We start from the raw sequence: 18122 nt of genomic DNA on the forward strand, positions 1-18122 counted from the left end.
GCAGGCCTGGAGTCTATGACTTTAACTATAACACATTGCACTCACTAGCAGACACTGAGGTACCATAATTCACTTTCATTTTTAGTCACTATTTGGACCTGACCTGTACTTTTCAGTTAAGAGCTAATTTCAATTAAATTTGCTTTTCACTTTACAGAAACATATCTAATATTACTTAGCTTGACTGCACTTTAATTCCATTATGTCACATTTCCAATTTTTATATTAGCTCCTCTGTATGGATGTAGACAATAAAATATAAAAAAAAAATTCCAACCCCATATACTCCAGAGTGCAGTTACATTTACTATCTTCTTATTTGCAGTAAAATATGCAAAATTTAGGAAATTCAAATCACTGGTTAAACTGTACTGAGTTTACAAATTTCAAAGACTATCTGGGAGATAACTGTTTATTTTACTTGGAGTAAAATGTTTAACAAGAAGGCTTCATTATATGGGTACAGAAAAGCACGAGGCCATTATTTTGAGAAGAATAAGAAAATAGGTAATATGTCCTTTTGAAAAAGCTTGCATATATACTTCAAAAGTTGGAAAATACTGAAATATTCAGTAAGTATTAATTACCCAGTGTATCTTAAGATACTAGATGTGAAAAGGTGCCATACAGATGGTTAAATACAATGGCATTAAATTCCAGATGGCAGGACTGCAATGCTCCTTAGGCCCAAGGACAACTCTTAATTATGATTTGATCACAGCTTTACAGACACACTTGCAGATCATTTACATTTGACAGTAATAAAGAGAAGATTTAGCACATGGAATGTCAGTAGTTGAGTGAAACATCACATCTAGCTCAAACACTAATGAGAAATGCTCATAGTTACATTACTTTTAGAACAGACTGACCTAAAATGTCTCTGTCTTTTAAAAAGAATTTCATAATAAAGTTCTTAATAAACTTCCACTAGAGCTGCTCTGCCATCACAATTGCATCGTCCTACAGGCTGGGCTTGGACTGAGTCACAGTGCTATGTCATATTGCAACAATATATTCTCATGTTCACTTTAGTAGCATGAGGTCATACTTAAATCATAAAATTGAATTTAAAGTAAATAAAATAACCCATTAATAAATACCAGCAGGGAAGGTTCATGTTATAAATCATGAATAAATAAATTTTATACGTTTTGTCAACTTGTCCTAGAAGTTAGTCAAAAGCACTTACTGAGATTTGAGTCACAGAATCATAGAATGGTTTGGGCTGGAAGGAACCTTTAAGATCATCTAGTTCCAGCCCTCCTGGCATAGGCAGGGATGTCACTCACTAGATCAGGTTGCTCAGTGCCCCATCCAGCCTGGCCTTGAACACTTCCAGGTGTGAAGGAAGCAGATTCATTACCAAAACCACTGTAATTTTAAAAACCAAGGTATGTATTCCTGGCAGTTTTCCCAAATTATTTTTGAACTAGATGAGATATTAGAAACAGTTTATATGTAAAGAATTTGTTCAGTATTTCTGTTACAGAGAACAGAATCACCAAAATGCCCACAGATTCTTCAGTAGCCCACTCCTTATTAAAAATGTTTTTATCAGGAAGTGGGTCATGCCTGGGGCACATGCTGAAATAATATGCGTAGTGCGGAGGGGATAATTAATAATATTTCCAATTAGATTTTAAAATGCCTTTTTTGCTGCTAATCCCAGAATCCACTTTTACTTGATGTCTTAAGGCTTTGCTCTGACATGTTGCAAAAGTGGGCCAGGACCCAAATGTTGGATCCAAGCATGTGGAAATTTTGGATTCAGAACTACTGCATAGTTAGGAATAGGCCCTTCTTTCCCTCATAAACTGAAGTGAAACAGCTGTGAAGAAACCCTGAGCTTCGATGAATAAGATAGAGATGCCTATGATTTAATTGAATTGGGCTCTGTATCTAGTCTATATTTAAAGTCTAATATTGATCCAACATCAATACACATCCAAATTTGACTATTTTTTTAACTCTTGAATTAATGGCACTGTAAAATGTTTGTTGGCTTTTTCATTTGAAATTTAATAACTTGGCATTCAATGATACTTACTGGTATCACAGATACTTAGTAGTATGTCTAACTAAAGAAGTAAAAGAAAAGTAGCACTGAATCTTCATTTTGGAAATGGAGGTCTTTCAAGTTCTTTCTGTTTTGATGTTATTTTGACATAATTATAAAAATTTATGATTGTTACCATATAGAAGCAGTTAGGGAAACGGCTAGTACTTCATGTGGTTTCATGAATATTTACTTGGCATAGGACTAACTATTAAGTGTATATATTTTCATCTTATGTGAAGGATTTGTGATGTGATTGCAAAAAATTCTTCTCGTTTCAGTAAGAATTTTATGCACTGTATATATAGCATGAAGCTCTCTTTTTCCAGTAATTAAAGCTTATTTATCTGTCTTGTTTTATTATTTGAAGTTTTGATATTCTGGACTTTTGCCGCAATACTTTGGGTTCTGTAAAATTTTTAAAAGGTTTTAAGTTGGCAGATAATATTATATTTCCAAAATAATTTTCAGTAAAAAATGAAGGAAATGGACTATGTATTGCTGCTAGACCAGAGATAAACTAAGGAAGGTGGAGTTTGAAATTGAGATCTTTTAAGGTTTAAGTTTGAAGCAGGGATAGATATGGATTCTCATGCAATGTGACTATCATATAATTATTTATAAGTACAGCATTTTTTTGCTTCTTAGATTATAACAGCAAAAATAAACACATCTTTCTCTTTAATGTAAAGAATTTACTCTAGAAATCTAGAGTTGTAAATATTTGTTCTTTTATTGAGATAGAAGAATCATTTTGAAAAAGATAATATGTAAGATAACTGTAAAATATAAGAAAGTTGTCTCAATGATTTTTCTTTTTTTATTTTTACATACTGTTTTTCTTATATGAATGGCAGATTCAAGTGAGTGAAGATTGCCTTTCCACCTTGCTGTTCTGTTTCAGATGCCAGCATTCAATCAAGACATGAAATTTACTTTCTGAGTCAGAGACCTGTGAAATTTGAATCAAATTCTTCAAAAGTGTCATTCTGGGTAAATATTCATGAAACACACCTGAAGAAACTATCATCACTCCTTCAGGAATTTCATCAAAAAGAGAAGGTAGATACTTGAGGAGTGTGCTCTTCGTCATACTATCTCTTAATTTGCTGAGGAAATAAATTCTACTCTTCTCACTTTTAATGTATTGATTCTTTTTAAAAATAATGCAAGTTGTGAGAAAGGGGGTTCTCTTTTTTCAGGAGATAGTTCTGTTTGTTGGAGAACCCTCAGCCAATGAAAAAGAAGAAAAAATGTCAGATCATTATTTTTATGAAGTATGCAAGAACACATGCATTTCTTAATGAATACTTGTGAAAATGCAATTTAAATGGTACTCTAATTTTTGCTCTTCTAATCAATTTATAATGAAATCTATTTACAATTTATGAAGTGAATACAACATTCTCTAAGCGTAGTTTCCAGTCTGACATTTATAAAAAGCCTGAAGGAGTTAGGCTGGGTTTTTTACCCTTGTTGTACTTGTTTAAATTGTAAAAGTAATGGAGTGATGTCAGAGGTAAGTTCTGTGATCATTGCATCCATTAAAATAATAAGTGCATGGAAGGGGTGGTTGACATTCTAACCACAGGGTCACAGTTTATACAGGACCCATGGTAAAGACACTGTCTGTGTACAGTGTACCAGGTAGGAACCTATCTGCAACGGCTTTAGAGCATGAACTTAACCATCAACAGTAATTTAGTGCCTGAATTTAAGAGAAATTTGTTCACAAAAGAGAGAAGAAAACAGATCTTCAGTATTTTGCTGCACTTTGATGAAAATTCAGATTTTTTTAGGGGTCTGAGATTTCTAATGAAGATAACATGAGTTTCCTAATTAGATAAAAATGAATGCAGCATAGATGTGTTCCGTCTTTCACTAAAATAAAATACTGCAAAATAGACTTAAAAAGTGAATTAAAAAATTTGGTGTAGTCCTCAAGACAAAATTTGATCCATAGCTATGAGAAAATGAAAAATGTTTTTATTTTTGCATGTTAACTTGTGTTAACTGCACCATTTGGCTCTGCTAGCTGGTCTCAAAGTTCCTAATATACAGGAATTGCTTTGTCTTTAGTCACTGCTGTACCATAGCTGGCAAAAGAGAATTGAACTGCAGTCACCTCAACACTGACCCATTGTTCAAACAACAATGCTTAACTATTGCCAGATCATGTTAGAAAACTATGTGTATGTTTTATTAGCAGCACTGCATATGTTGTGTTATCTGAGGAATATGAAGCATAGAATTTAGATGGGGTGTATTAGCAGGCCATTCCACAATCAGGGAATAGCTGTTTCACACACAATTTCAAATGACTTTCAAATTTCAAATTAATTTGGTCTTTAATTTCTCGGCATATGTTACATACTTGGCAATAACAGATAGGCATCTGCAAAATCAAAATGCATCTATATTTCTCCCTGCAGCACCATCTCTAGCTTCTTGCTGGGGGTTGGTTTTACTGTATTTCCCATTATGACATCGTATTTTTGGGGGTACATGATGTAATGAAGGGCATCTGCTTGTTGAAATCCATAATTTAATAATAAAGTGACAATTTTACCTAAGCTTAACGCTACAGAGCTTACTTCTTGCATGCTATCACGCTTTAGGTAACACATTGCCAAAGAATGAGACATGTCTGCTCTTCACAAGGCACATGCTAGACTGGATGTGCTATGGTGCACTGGCACATGTAGGAAAGAAGGCATCTGAGCTTTTGTTTGCAAAATATCTTTCTGTTACTGGTCTGCTACTGATCATTCATTTGTTGTTAGTACCAGATTCACCCACACATGTAAACTCAAACTTCATCTCATTCGATTATGGTGTTTATGAAATGTACCAAGATACAGTAGGCATAGATAGTACCAAAAAGTCATTAAGTCACTGGAATGAGTTCAGCAGAGGGCCACCAGGATGGATGGGGCTGGAGCATTTGATGTAGGAAATGCTGCCGAAAGAATTATTTTTTCTGTCTGAGAAGGAGAAGGCCAAGAGAGGATCTTATTGCTGACTTCAGTTACCTAATGTCTGGTTATAAAGAAGTTGAGACCATACTCTGTTTGGAAGTGCACAGGGAAAGGACAAGAAGCAATGGACAAAACAGAAATTCCAAACAGTTATTAGGATTTTTTTTTATATTTTTTAATAATGAGAGTCATCAAACACTGAATCAAACTGCACTGAGACGGAGTAATTTCCATCCTTGGAGACTCTGAGAACTGGAAAAGCTGGTCTGACTTTGAGCCTGGCCTTGTTTTGGTCTGGGGGCTGAATCAGAGGTCCCTCCCTACTTAAATGCAATCTGATTTAATGAAAATCAATGTATGGATTTTAAGTGAGATGGAAAGCTGATTTTGCCTAACAGTATTTTCTTGTTTTCATTGCTGTGCTCACAATAGAGTAGACAAAGTGGAGGCCATTGGTTATACTTGCCACGTAAATTTTCAGTACTGTGGGCTGGTATCCAAACTGAAAGGAAAAAATTATTCAGCAATGAGTCTGAACCTTTGGCAACCGCTCTATAATCCATTTGTTGGCTGTTTATTTTTCTGTAGATGTAGATTATTTTGCCTGAGCCAAAGATCTTAGAAATTAATGTGTAAATATGTGTTTTAACCTGTTTGCCAATAAAGAGACAAAGTAAAATGAAATCAATGCATCAGGGAGAGATTCATTGATGTGAGTGGCCTCATCTTCAAAACAGCCAGAAAACATCAGAAATAACCCTAATGTACTTTAATAGAGTGAAAAAGATTTAAATTGTGGGCTGTTTCTCTCTATTAGACCTGATTTTTCTGTGACATTTTTTTTCAGGTGTTTTACTGCAGAAGTTTTCTTGTGAACAGAAGCTATATGAGATGACCCTGGAAAGTGACCCACAGAATGGTACAGTCTAATTCCTGTATGCTTTTACTAGTTTTCACCCACTTCCGTTTTCTGCTTCTGTGTGTAGAGTCCTAACAGCAGGAAAATGTTATTTTCCCAGGAAAATGCTTGATGTTGATGAAGAAAGAAAACATCGACCTCACCATCTAAATTCCTGTTAATGGTATCTGTGTATCTTGTATGTTTTCTCAAGTACTCGGGAGAATTGAGCCTGTCAGATACAGATGTGCATAGAAGCAGTTTAGCGAGATGGCTGAGGAGAGATATTAACAGCTGCAGAGTTCAGAAGTGCAAATGGATTTGGAATGGTGTAGTAGACACCCGGTTCTTCCTGAAGTCAGTGGGTCAAGGTCTCTCCTGTTTTGCATTGATATCTGCTGTCCAACTATTTGGAATGGAGGTGATCTGTTTGCATTCATCCTTACTAGATTTTTGAAAAAACAACAGATCACCACCTCCTTGTGCATGCAATTACTGAATACCACACATGAAGAAACTGAGCAATTAGTCAGTGTGGGATTGTTTTTCCCAGTGTAAGATGTAATTTAAATGGTTTATAGTATTATATAGTAAATATAATATTCTGGAACTTGTACTATGTGTTTATGGATATATGAGGATTCACAATGTAAGGGAAGACAGAAGAGGAAACTAATGTCTCTATTCAGAGACATACTAATGGTAACACTGAGCCATAGAGGGAGGAAATTTGATGTTGAAGCATAGCTACAGCTGTGGAAGTTCATCCCCAGAACATGGCTGTGAATGTTCTGTGCTCACAGGTCAGCTAGGGATGTGACAGCAGCATCCTAAAAGGATTTGGGTCTTCTGAACTGGGAACAGTGGAGGAAACTAGTCCTGCCTGCCACTGCCATATACATTTCAGTAAGATGGAAGATCCATCTCATTTTCCTTTACCTCTTGATGACTTGCACAAAAATAACAAAGGCTCCTGAGGTCTCTGTGTAATTTTCTTCCTCTCATCCTGAGTGGGGGCTGATCAGTGCAGAGATATGGAGACTGTCAGTTTCCTTCTGTTTCAATGGCACAATAATAATAACTCAGGATTTGGATTTAGATGAAGGTTATGTCCAAGGTGCTCAGGAAAGAGTGGCTTTTGCTTGGACACTGTCAAAACACAGACCTTTGGTGCCTGTGATCATTTTTTATGCAGTATGAACTGGGTCTATAGCCCTCAGAAAAATCCCTGGAAATACTTCCAGGACTGGATGGAAAAGCTCAAGATTAAAGGACCCCTCACATCTGTTCTCTGTCACCACCTTAAATTCAAGCTATGACAGTAATGAATGAAAATCCACGTGCTGTTTGGCCTGTGCAAAGACTCTGTAGTCATTTGTGTACATCACAAATGGTGTTAATTGGCAGCTGTGTCAACAGCCTCTTCGAAGGAATTGGGAGTTCATCAGGCACATGGGAAGAGTCGGCCTTTCCCTGGTAAAAAAATACCCCTTTCATATGAGGCACTTAAGACAGAGTAGCGTGAGGAAACAGCATGGGGAAACTTGCCAAGATCCTGCCTGGTTTCTGGCCATGACAGTAGTTGCGTTGCTGAGGGCCGCTCTGGTTTCAGCGGCAGTCACGCAGCTCCCCTGCCTCCAAAGCACCCATGGTGACAAGGGCTGTGCTCCCTCAGCAGACACTTGCAGACACTTGCAGAGCTTGCCTATCTCCAGACAAAAGCAGAACTACCTGTCTGAAACCAAAAGAAAAAAAACCTTTAAAACTATTACTTTAAGGCATTTTCTCTTTTCCTCTCCTCATTTCTGATGCTTTTTAATTGTTGCACACTTATTTTGTGAAAGCAACTGCAGTCCTTGAAAAAGCTCACATGTGACACACTTGAACTAATTTCATTGAACAGTTCTGTGTTTTAAGTTTATTTCTGTAAGCCATCCACCTATGGGTTCTTCACTAACTGTTTGCAGGTAAAAATGCACTGGTGAGAGGTATTGATTTATCTCTTTATTTCTACCTTCTAAGTCCTTTGCTTCCCAATTGCATTTCTTTCAGTCATTCAACATAAAAGCACCTACATTCCTTCTGTGCTATGTAGAGGGCCCTTTACAGTGCTGGAACTTACCAAAGAGTGTGTTTATTCAAAGTTTTGGTGCACTGAAGCTGATTATGTCAGTATAATCTACCTGTATTTGTGAATCACCACATTCCTAAGTTTGTTGAATACCATAATCATAGATTTTGCTAAGGGAAAAGGAAGACAGTGGCTGTACTGAAGACACAATACACAACTCATAGTATTACAGCAGGAGGGTTCTGCATAAATTGAGTAATTTTTCCAACACATTCCACTGAATTTCTATGAGTTCTAAAGAAAATTGTTTTCATTTTTTTGCCTACATGCTGGCCCATAAATTTATATCTTGTTTAACTCCATCTGACAACTAAGCCCTACATAGATGCCCACTTATTCTCCCCTGGTGGGATGGGGGAGAGAATTGTAAGGGTAAAAGGGAGAAAACTCATCGGTTGAGGTAAAAAGACTTAAACAGGTGATGATCCATATAGGATCCAGTCCTGATCCTGAGAGATGAACTAGATGATCTCCACAAATTCCTTTTGACATGATTCTCCGATCTATGGACAGTAAGAAAGCTGCCATTGTGAGAAATAAAAATCCATAGATGATTTGTCCCACCTACGAAGCATCTTGTAGAATAGTTAAACTGTGTCTCTCTTGTCTCATAAAAAAATTACTTCATTGAAAACTCATACAAGCAGGAGAGAAAGCTATCAAACCACTGTTTTAGTGTGGGATCACTTTAGCAGTCTGATTTGCTGTACATTATACCTACAATTATTTTTCAATAAAAAGCTAGTTTGATTAATCTACCACAAGAATAATTCCTTTAATCCTCTCCATTAAACACAAATGAAAAAACAAAACTCTGACACTGTGTAGCTCTCTGTCTGCTGGAATTTTCTTTGGTAAGTGGAAAATTCCACAGTAAAAATCAGACAAATTTAGTATTACCATTTTCTTTATGCTTGTATGTTATTTTGATTTATATTTCCTTTAAGCAATCACTATTCTTGAGACTGACAGTTCGAGGAGCACCAATAGGACAGGATAGAACTGGCCATCATGTCTCAGCAACTGATCCAAAATTTAGGTTTGTGGAGGAAAACAAGTAACTCTTTAATAAGAAATATCTTGGTTTCCTGGAAGCTTGTACATGGGAAGAAGCTAGGTCTAAAGAAGTCCAAGGGTTACACAGTGGCCACAGAAATTAGTTCATAGTTTTTTCTTTCTTTTCCCAACTCAAACTAAAATTCCAGCCAAGAACTTTGAAAGTGATTTGTGTGTCTTAATTTCCCAAAGTTCAGTGTCTTGTATCTTAAAGAAACTTGATTTTAGAAATGGAATAGCCTGTTTTCTAACAATAAAAATCCTTATGCTTAAATAGTGATGACCCAAATTAGGATATTTAGAGACAGTAGTCATTTCAGAAAATCCTGAGAATGTTGTTCTCTAATAATATTTTTCCCATGACCTAGTAAGGAAATTGTGCAGTTACTACTTCCTTATCTATTTTATTTTTAGAAAAGTCAATGCACAGAGGAGATAATGTATAGGATTAATTATATGTGAGCTATACACTGGCATTTTATTATTTTATTTCATACTGTAACTATAATGCCTTCCTATGATTATTGCAAAAATGCTCTTTATAAAGTACCCCAAATGAAAAAAACAGGGCTTAAACTTTCATGTCTCATGCCAAGGCTTGTGAAATCAAAAAAATATGGGAATACCATTATTTTGATTGCTTTAGAAACGCATTGGCTTTCATTTCTTTAATTTTCATCAGAATTTAAACTTCTAAAGGATGTGATGTTTGTGGTCCTTTACATTGTGTCATTAGTCAGAGTCTGTGGACACTTGTGGTTAGTTTCATGAAGTCCATTTGTTAGCCAGTATGAAGCACAGTACAATTAGGTTATGTCAGCTGAAAAAAAAGGGCAAAATTTTATTCAAGTATTTTTTAATAAAAAACTGTCAGACTATTCCCTCTCCAGAGTTCATTCATGCAAAGAAAACAGCTAATATTTTAGACCCATACCTAATACGGAAAAAATAATAATTTCTAAATCTGGAGTAAGACAAATGTGGACACAATCCTTTGGGGCTTTGTTCCTGTTTCCTGCATAAAAGCTGTAATTTCTGTAGTATTCTTCCACCTCTTATTGCTTGTGTCTAGACATAAATTGACCATAAAACAATATTAATATTGTATATTGCCTCAGTTAAGAGTTTTTGTTTGGCTTCAGGAAAGAACTTTGAACATTTTAATGGTACTTTCTGTAGCACAGTAGTCGTGAATGAGTTTATTTTAATGTTGGAGTAAATTGGTTACTGAAGGTATTTTTATTATGCATCTCCTTGTAATTTCTGCCAAATAAACAAAATATTCCTCAGATAATTGGCCTATTAGTCTGTCACTTTCTAACTATTTTTTCTATGCTGAATTAAAGGGCCCATAAATCCTAAATTCTTTATTAGCTTGCTGACTTTGCAGAGTTTGATGGTAAGTAAACTGGCATAGCATTAAAGCTCCTTATTGAAGGAAGACAATATGTCTTTTTGTATCGACTTCTGCATAATTCAATTTTCACTAAGTATCACCATGACCTTTATAACAGCACTGTGAACTTTAAAAGCCAGTTTGCATGTGGTGGTTAACTTGCTCTTGTATAAATTGGTTCCACAAAAGATGACCTAGCCTGTCCAGATTTGATAAATATGCAGCCGATAATCCAATAATGAATTTAAAAGGTCTTCAAAAATGCTGAAAGCAATAATTAAACATTTTCAGAAGGGGTATATTAATGGGGTTAATTAGAGGTAAATGATTTTTTAGTTCAGTTTGGAAATTCAGATTTTTTTTAAATTAATGATGTTTCTTCTCTACATAAAAAGAATCTCTTTGAGCCCTGAAGTATAACTTTGAAGACTTAAAATATTGTAACTAAATCAAACATAAGATATCTCTTTCTATTACCACAAATATTGCTTTTGACTCTAACATTGAAATCCTCTCTGTTGTATCTGAGTGCTCCTCTGCTGCTTTTTCCTCATACAGATGGTATGGATACATCAGAATTCTGCAATGCCAAGGGGACTTGCTTTAATACTACAGACACTGGGTGTTCAGGGCTGATATTTGCACAGAAAGGTAAATCAGTATTGATTAGACCTGAATTTGTGATCTAGGTATTCAAAGATATGAGGTGCAAATCTCATTCCTGCAATGTTTGTATGTCTCCAGGAACTGTTGTGTAGTGTAGACAAAAAAAGGTATCACCATCAATGTAATAATTAGATGATGGCTCAAAATCACGTGCAGATCATTTCCACTTTAATTTCACTCTTAAATAGACATTTTCAACTATTTTTCTTTTTTTTTTCTCTCTCTCTCTATTTTTTTTTAATGCAGGATGTTTTTTGTTTAATTTTAGGTTTAGTTTTTGTTTTACTTAAGTTATTACTAAGACAGGTAAATGACTCAACCGTGTTGGAACAGAAAACCTACAAATGGGATCCAAACTTCATGAGAGAGTTCTTCCCTCTCACATGCATTGTAAATCCAAACATTCATGCAAAATACATGGAGATATTATTTCTGGATATGTTAGGAAGAGAGTGAAAGACAGTTGTGTAAGCAAAATAAATTTTCATCTCTACTGCAAATTCTCTTCGTAAGTCTCACATAGCTTGTCAAAGTTTACTTCATGAAACAGTTGCAGTGCCTGAGGTTTAGTGGTAATGTACAAAAAGTTTTCTTTACTACTGGACTCATGACATGTAAAGAGCATTTCTTAATTTTTTTTTGAATTCAGAATAAATCTGAAATGTGATTTTTCTTTTCCTTCTGCTTCCCTCTTATTCCCCATGAATATACAGGATTAAAAACAGCCCTGTCTTTGAAATAATAAGGGTCTCTACAGTAGGACTATGTGATTTATGCCAGGCAATTAAAATCAATTCCTAACGTAAATGAAGCACTAAAAACTGAACTGCTCAACACACTGGGCTGTTGAGCACTGTGTGGTAGATTTTATTATACCATAAGTGCTTTACTATACTGTAAAAAGGAGAAGGTAATTGCTATATACAACTAATACATTCAATTAGGTAAGGATAATGTTTAATAGAGCTTTTTGTTGGTTCCAGTTGCAACTTGTGAGTTCAAAAGAGAAGCTGGAGTTGGGGAATTTCAGGATGCAAAGTGCTTTAAGCACGACATAAGCTTCAACAACATGGCACCAAAGCTATCTTGCAAGGATGTGGTTAGTGTGTGCTTCTGCACAGGCTGAGTGGGATGGCAGTCCTTAATCCATATTGATTCACTGTGATAACTGGGGTAACTGGAGGCTGTTACAGTGTGTTGAAAGAGTGCATATTTTTCCCAGCCTGCGGCTCCTTAGACACAATCACGTCAGGCTGTCTGCACCCTGAGAGTAGATCCAGGAAAGTTTCTAATTTTTAAGATAAGACATGAGAACAGCCAAATATGATCACAAATTGTTACAGCAGCTGCATCATGCAGAACTTAAATGTTATTTTCTTATACCCCTGTGCAGCTTAGTGAAGGCAGATTTCCCTATTTAGCAGCTATTTGCATAGAATCATGTAGTGCTATGGGATACCTGGATGGATGTACCCTGGATATTTCCATGCACATTAAAAAGACAGATTCTCCAACATAAGCATCTGCTGAATCTTTTTCTAGAAGTACTGCTGAGAACCAGGCACTGGAGATCACAAAAGATCTGTTTTTGAGAATTATTTGCTCAGGGCTGGCTAAAAACTGCACAGAACAGCCCCAAGGAGAGACGAATATCCTTTTCTTGTCTCTTTCTATTTCAGTTTTATCTCCTTTCTAGCTACCAGTCTTGACAGGCCAGTCAGACTCCCCATCTTCCTTAATCCAGCATCTCTAAGGAGCAAGAATATCTTTCCTGTTAAATTTCACAAAGAGCTAGCATTTTTTTGGGAGCTGGCAGTCAGGGGTACTGCCTGGCAGCTTACACTCAATTCAGTTTGGTACTTTAGGATTTTTATCTCCTCTTCCTCCTCTCATCTTTCTCATTTCTGGTTTTCACCTTAAGCCTGAGGGTTTAGCACTATTGGATTTGATAATATATACTCACAGCAAAATAGTGCATGCAGTAAACCCATTTCACTCTTTAGGACTTTAATTTTTCAATGGTTGCTGATAGGATGCTTATATAACAACAAGTGCAATTTATAGCATTTCCTCTGGAAAGATCCAGATAAAATAAGACATGAGGCCAGCTTCCTTTCCTCTTTTTTTTTTTTTCTTTTTTTGGTGTAGTTTTTGTTGAGTTTTTTTGGTGCTTTTTTTTTCTAAAACTTTACCTGTTATTTGGGTTATATTGTTCACTTGAGTATATTAAAAAACGCAAAAAGAGTAACAGTCTTTGTTGCTTTGTGTGCAGAAGTTTTTTGCATATTACAAATTATGACAGCTGAGTCCAAAATATGCCTGATTACTTTTAAAATCTGCTTTCAGGTGATGGTTCAGCACAAATGAGCTGATTCTTAATTATCAATATTTCTCAAATTAGGATCTTTTTCTTACCATGGAAATTCATGTGTGTCAGTGGAGCAAGGCGTTAGTCTGTTTTATCACCCTGTCTATTGACAATTCGAAGGCGTCCTGGTGATGCTGATGGGGAGCAGTGCCTCTGTTCTAAAATTGGACTCAAGTAGCAGAAGGTCTCTTGCAGCCTTCTTGCCCTGGAAATGCCAGACTATGAGTTGGATGTCCCTCAAACTGCCTGACAGAGAAGGCATTTCATTCCTGACCAGGCAGACTGTGCAGTCAAAGCATTCAGCAGAGGGGGGAAATCAAGCACTGAGCATGAGCTACTCCCTGCCTCCCACAAGGTTATCCTTTTCTAGCCAGTTCATTTCCAAGATATTTTTATTCAATGCCATTCTCCTCCTCCACCAAAAGTCTGGATCTCAAGCCAAAAATTCAGTGAGTCTTTTACAGTCTGCTCCAATAGGCACAACAATAACCTAGTTAATAATGTTTTCGATGACAGGAGTGCTGCTTGCCCATGATGGTTATGGCACCTAATGCCTTGGAGAAGTCAGGGAGGCTTAAAGAAGAGGGGTGTGTTTTTCACCTTGAAAAGATTTCTTGGTGAGAAACTCACACAATTTCAACTCTGTGAGATGTTTCAGGTTTGTCTCTGAACTAGGATGACTGGTGTTACCTGCATGATATTTGAGGCAATATCTGGGAATTAGTTATGTTTTATTGGCAACTGTGGCCCCGCTTCTTGCTGCCACACCTATGCTGGTTTCTGCTCTGTTACTGTCAATTCCAGAAGGCCCCCTTGCAGATGAGACCATAGGTGCTGTGTAACAGCTTCTGGCAAAGAATGCAGTGAGTGCTCAGGTTCCCCATCACTTCTGTCTGGTCCCCTCCAGCCACTCCACCAAGTCTTATGGAAGCACAGACACTGCGATTAAGGATGGTAACATAAGCAGCAGTACAATGAAGGCCTCTACATCATGTCAGGGAAATCAAGTGCACATTTCTGCTGTACATTTTGTTAAATCTGTGTCTAATTAGTTATTTTTGACTTGAATAAAGTGATCTTTTACCTCTTGATAAAAGATCTCACCAATCTTTTTTCTTGTCCAATGCAGGCTTTTGAGTACCAGGGGACACAGACTTTGAATATCTGTCTCAACTCCTTTCTGCAAAGGCTTTGAAAGGGGCAGCAGGGCTAAGGCCAGGCTGAGAACAGAGATCCACACCCCCACAGACTGCTTACTCCAGGCTGGAGTGGGACAGAAGGAAGGTCATGTAGAAACCACTCGTTCATAACAGGCTGAAACAGGATTCAAACTCATGGTGAGACAACTCTTCCAGACATCTCTAGGCAGGGGAACTAAATCAGTCCCACAAATCCTTACTAGAAGGCATTGCTGCTCCTAGACCTGCTTCTTTCCTCCCTCTCTGAGGCTTGTGGGGAGCAGGGACAGGCACACAGAGGAAGGAGGGAGTGTAGAGGATGGTACTTTCAGCCTCCATTTCTTTTATCCAAAAGCAGCATTTTGTTGGATACAGGAACGAGTGCTAGTAGGAAGGTAGGAGAAGGGTCTGTCTAAGAGTGGGACTTTGAAAGCGAGCTTCTGCAGCAGGGAACCTGAACTTGTCTCTGTACCTGAACTACCTCTTCTGGAGAAAGGGATGGAGGGAGGAATGGAACATGAAATAGACTGACTCTGAATTGCAGTCATAATATAGTTGGCCTGCTTACTGCTGGCAGCAGTAAGCTCTCATTTCATAACATGAATTCAAAAATCTCTGGAGAGGTTATCACTTTCTCAGACAATTTATATGTATAGATACAGTAGAAATATATATTTCAATAGAATACACATATTCCTAGAGTTTTACAAGAAGGTTGTTAATTATTTTTGAAAGGAAAAAAGCTATTCTTCCACACTGTAGAAAAATATGTTTTATTTCTCATTCTCCAAGACTTTGCTAGTGCACAAAACATTATTCTTCTCTCAGCATCCAGGTTGTCCATGTGATGACAGTAAGCAGCTGACTGTCTCCGTTTGGTAATTATTTGTCTTTGCTACTTGCTCTGTTTTCATGGGAAAGGGTTAAGTAAAGTGAATTTTCAAGTGTAGTAGCACAGGATTTTCTTTGTACATGAAGAGGGAAACCAGAGTCCTGGGTCTCCATGGATAATGGTGCAAGAGCTAGGGATGAGTGTCTGGCAGAATAGGGTCAGTAGTTTTAGGGAATGGTAAGCAGAGAAAGTGGTGGTATGAATGAAAGTATGCTTGCATATACATTTTGAAATGAGCTACTATTTGATCTTATATCAGAACCACTGTGCTTACAAATAAGGGATTCTTTTCATATTTAGCAGAGAAATGGTCTTTTATGTCAGTTGACTCCATGCCCTGTGCTTAAGATGCCTTAAAGCTAAGAATAGTTGATTTTCTAGAGTCATAGAGCAGTACACATTGCAGCACCAATTCGACTTAGGACAAGAAGCTAAAGTAATGCTAGTCTGGAAGCTAATATACCCAATAGTATTTTCCCTTTGTAGTCAGAGTTTGGTCTGTGGAGTACCAACTCTTTAAACTTAGTTACAGTTTAAGTCCATTTGGAAAGTAAGAAATATATTCTTATATATCTGTGAAAGTCATCTGACAAGAAACCCAAGCATTTGGTTCTCTGATGTGACAACTGCAATATTTTGCACAGTTGGAAGGTAATTGTAAGTATCTTCCCTTTTGGACCATTTCTCAGCTCTATAGAAGCATTAGTTTTTCTGCACAAAGGGAAAAATTGATGTTGCCATAAAATGAGACGTGAAAGAACTCCTTTTGGATTTCTGCAGGGAAATGGTTGTGCTTTTTTCTATTGGTACATTCAGACACAAACTTAAAAAGGCCAAGTGTAGGGGAAGGGGGTTAAAACAAAATTTAAAGTACAAAAAAATTAATAGATTGGGTGAGTGTGGAAAAATTGTGACAGACTATGTAATTAAAAAGGCTTATTTACCTTTTTCTCTGTGACCATAAGTATAGAAAGCCCAAAGGGAGAAGAAGTGGAATGAAAAACAATATTCTGTTAATAACCCAGCTGGTACAGACAAAGGAAGTGTCTGTGAGACAGAGCAGAGGGGAAGTGGGAGAACACTGCCTGCTGTCTCCATGTTTTCTAGTAAAAACTTAGCAGAATATTATGCCTATATTCCTTCTAACTCCACATTCTGGGGAGATGCTGTCAGCACCTTTCATGACCCAATGCACTTTGAGTCTCAGCCCCAGTAGGTCACTAGTCACAGGATGCTTTTGGTGGACATTTTGTCTCCCAGGGAAGGTACAGAACTTGAGCCTTTCGTTTCTTTCCTTTCATATCTTTGAGCCACAACCTGTTCCCTGAAGTCATTGTTGTCACAGGATTTCCTTTTAGTGACCACAAACTGCACTGCCAATTGCACTTTTTGCCACTAAGCAATTCTTAGTTTTCTGCAGCCAATGGAAGGTGTGTTGCTTACAAGGACTGTAAATGGGTGCAAATAACTTCGCTTTTGCAGCCTAGAAGATTTGAAAATGCTGAGGCAGCTTCCTATTGTCAGAAGCATACTTGTGATTGATTTCTGTTCAGGACTAACTGTGCAGCATACCAAGGTAAGTTCCTTCAAGAAAAGTCTGAAGTTAGATCTAGTCTTCATCTAGATCTAAATTCTGATACTCTGTAATTGCCTTTTGTGTACAACAGGACAGCAGATTTATCCAACGATGAGGTAGAGGTGGAACTGAATAACCTAGCTATTATAATAGGAATCTATTATGTCATGTAAGGTCTTCAGCAGCCTCCTTATATTATTTTTCATGGTGAATGTGTATGGTTGAACACCACCCATCCATATGGACCTAATGGTGATCAAGATATGGAGTCTACTGGAACATCTAAGGAAAAGCAGCAAACTGAAAGGCGCTAGCGTGGTTTCCCAGGTTGTGTTGACTTAAACAAATATGGCTGTTTCATGGAGTTACCCAGTGCTTTTGGAGGAGAAAATGCACACATGGACATCCTTTTCCTTTGATGTTCATTTTACAGTCTCCTTCAAGTGGGCACCAAAGTTTGATGGCATTTTCAGCATACTTTTAAATAGATTGAAACGACTCTGAGCTGCTCCACTGTAAAATCTCCACAGTTTGGAAAGGCATGGGGCAATCCTGCTGAAAGCCAGAAAAAAACCCCAGAGAACAAAGAACAGCTACAATAAATAATAATGTTCTGGTAATAAATTACCAGAAAGACTGAGAGCTTGCCACCATAAACATTATTTTACAGGAAATGACAGTTCCTTGAAAATATTGAGCATAATTCTCTAAGGGAGAGAGAAAAACAACAAACCCTTTTCAATTTTAGAATTGCCAATGATGTCAAGGCTAAACCATTTCTGTCTTGTGATCTTGACTAGAGGGTCTCTGAATACAAGTGCATCAACAATATAAATGTAACTCTTCCTGTAACACTGGATCCAGAAGCTCTACTCTGAGCATGGCCTTTCCAGTGTGACTGCTGATTATGTGCTATGGTTTAAC

At 37.1% G+C, this 18122-nt stretch overlaps 1 protein-coding gene across 1 annotated transcript in view; it reads left to right on the forward strand.

The window, feature by feature from the left end:
• The first annotated feature begins 17037 nt into the window (after positions 1-17037).
• Positions 17038-18122, forward strand: part of PIEZO2 (piezo type mechanosensitive ion channel component 2) — a 298221-nt gene continuing 297136 nt past the window's right edge. Inside the window, exon 1 of the mRNA XM_033512210.1 lies at positions 17038-17198. The gene's annotated coding sequence lies outside the window, so the exon portion shown is untranslated. The remainder of the gene's footprint in view (positions 17199-18122) is intronic.

This window comes from Parus major, chromosome 2, assembly GCF_001522545.3.
Source record: "Parus major isolate Abel chromosome 2, Parus_major1.1, whole genome shotgun sequence".
NCBI lineage: Eukaryota > Metazoa > Chordata > Aves > Passeriformes > Paridae > Parus > Parus major.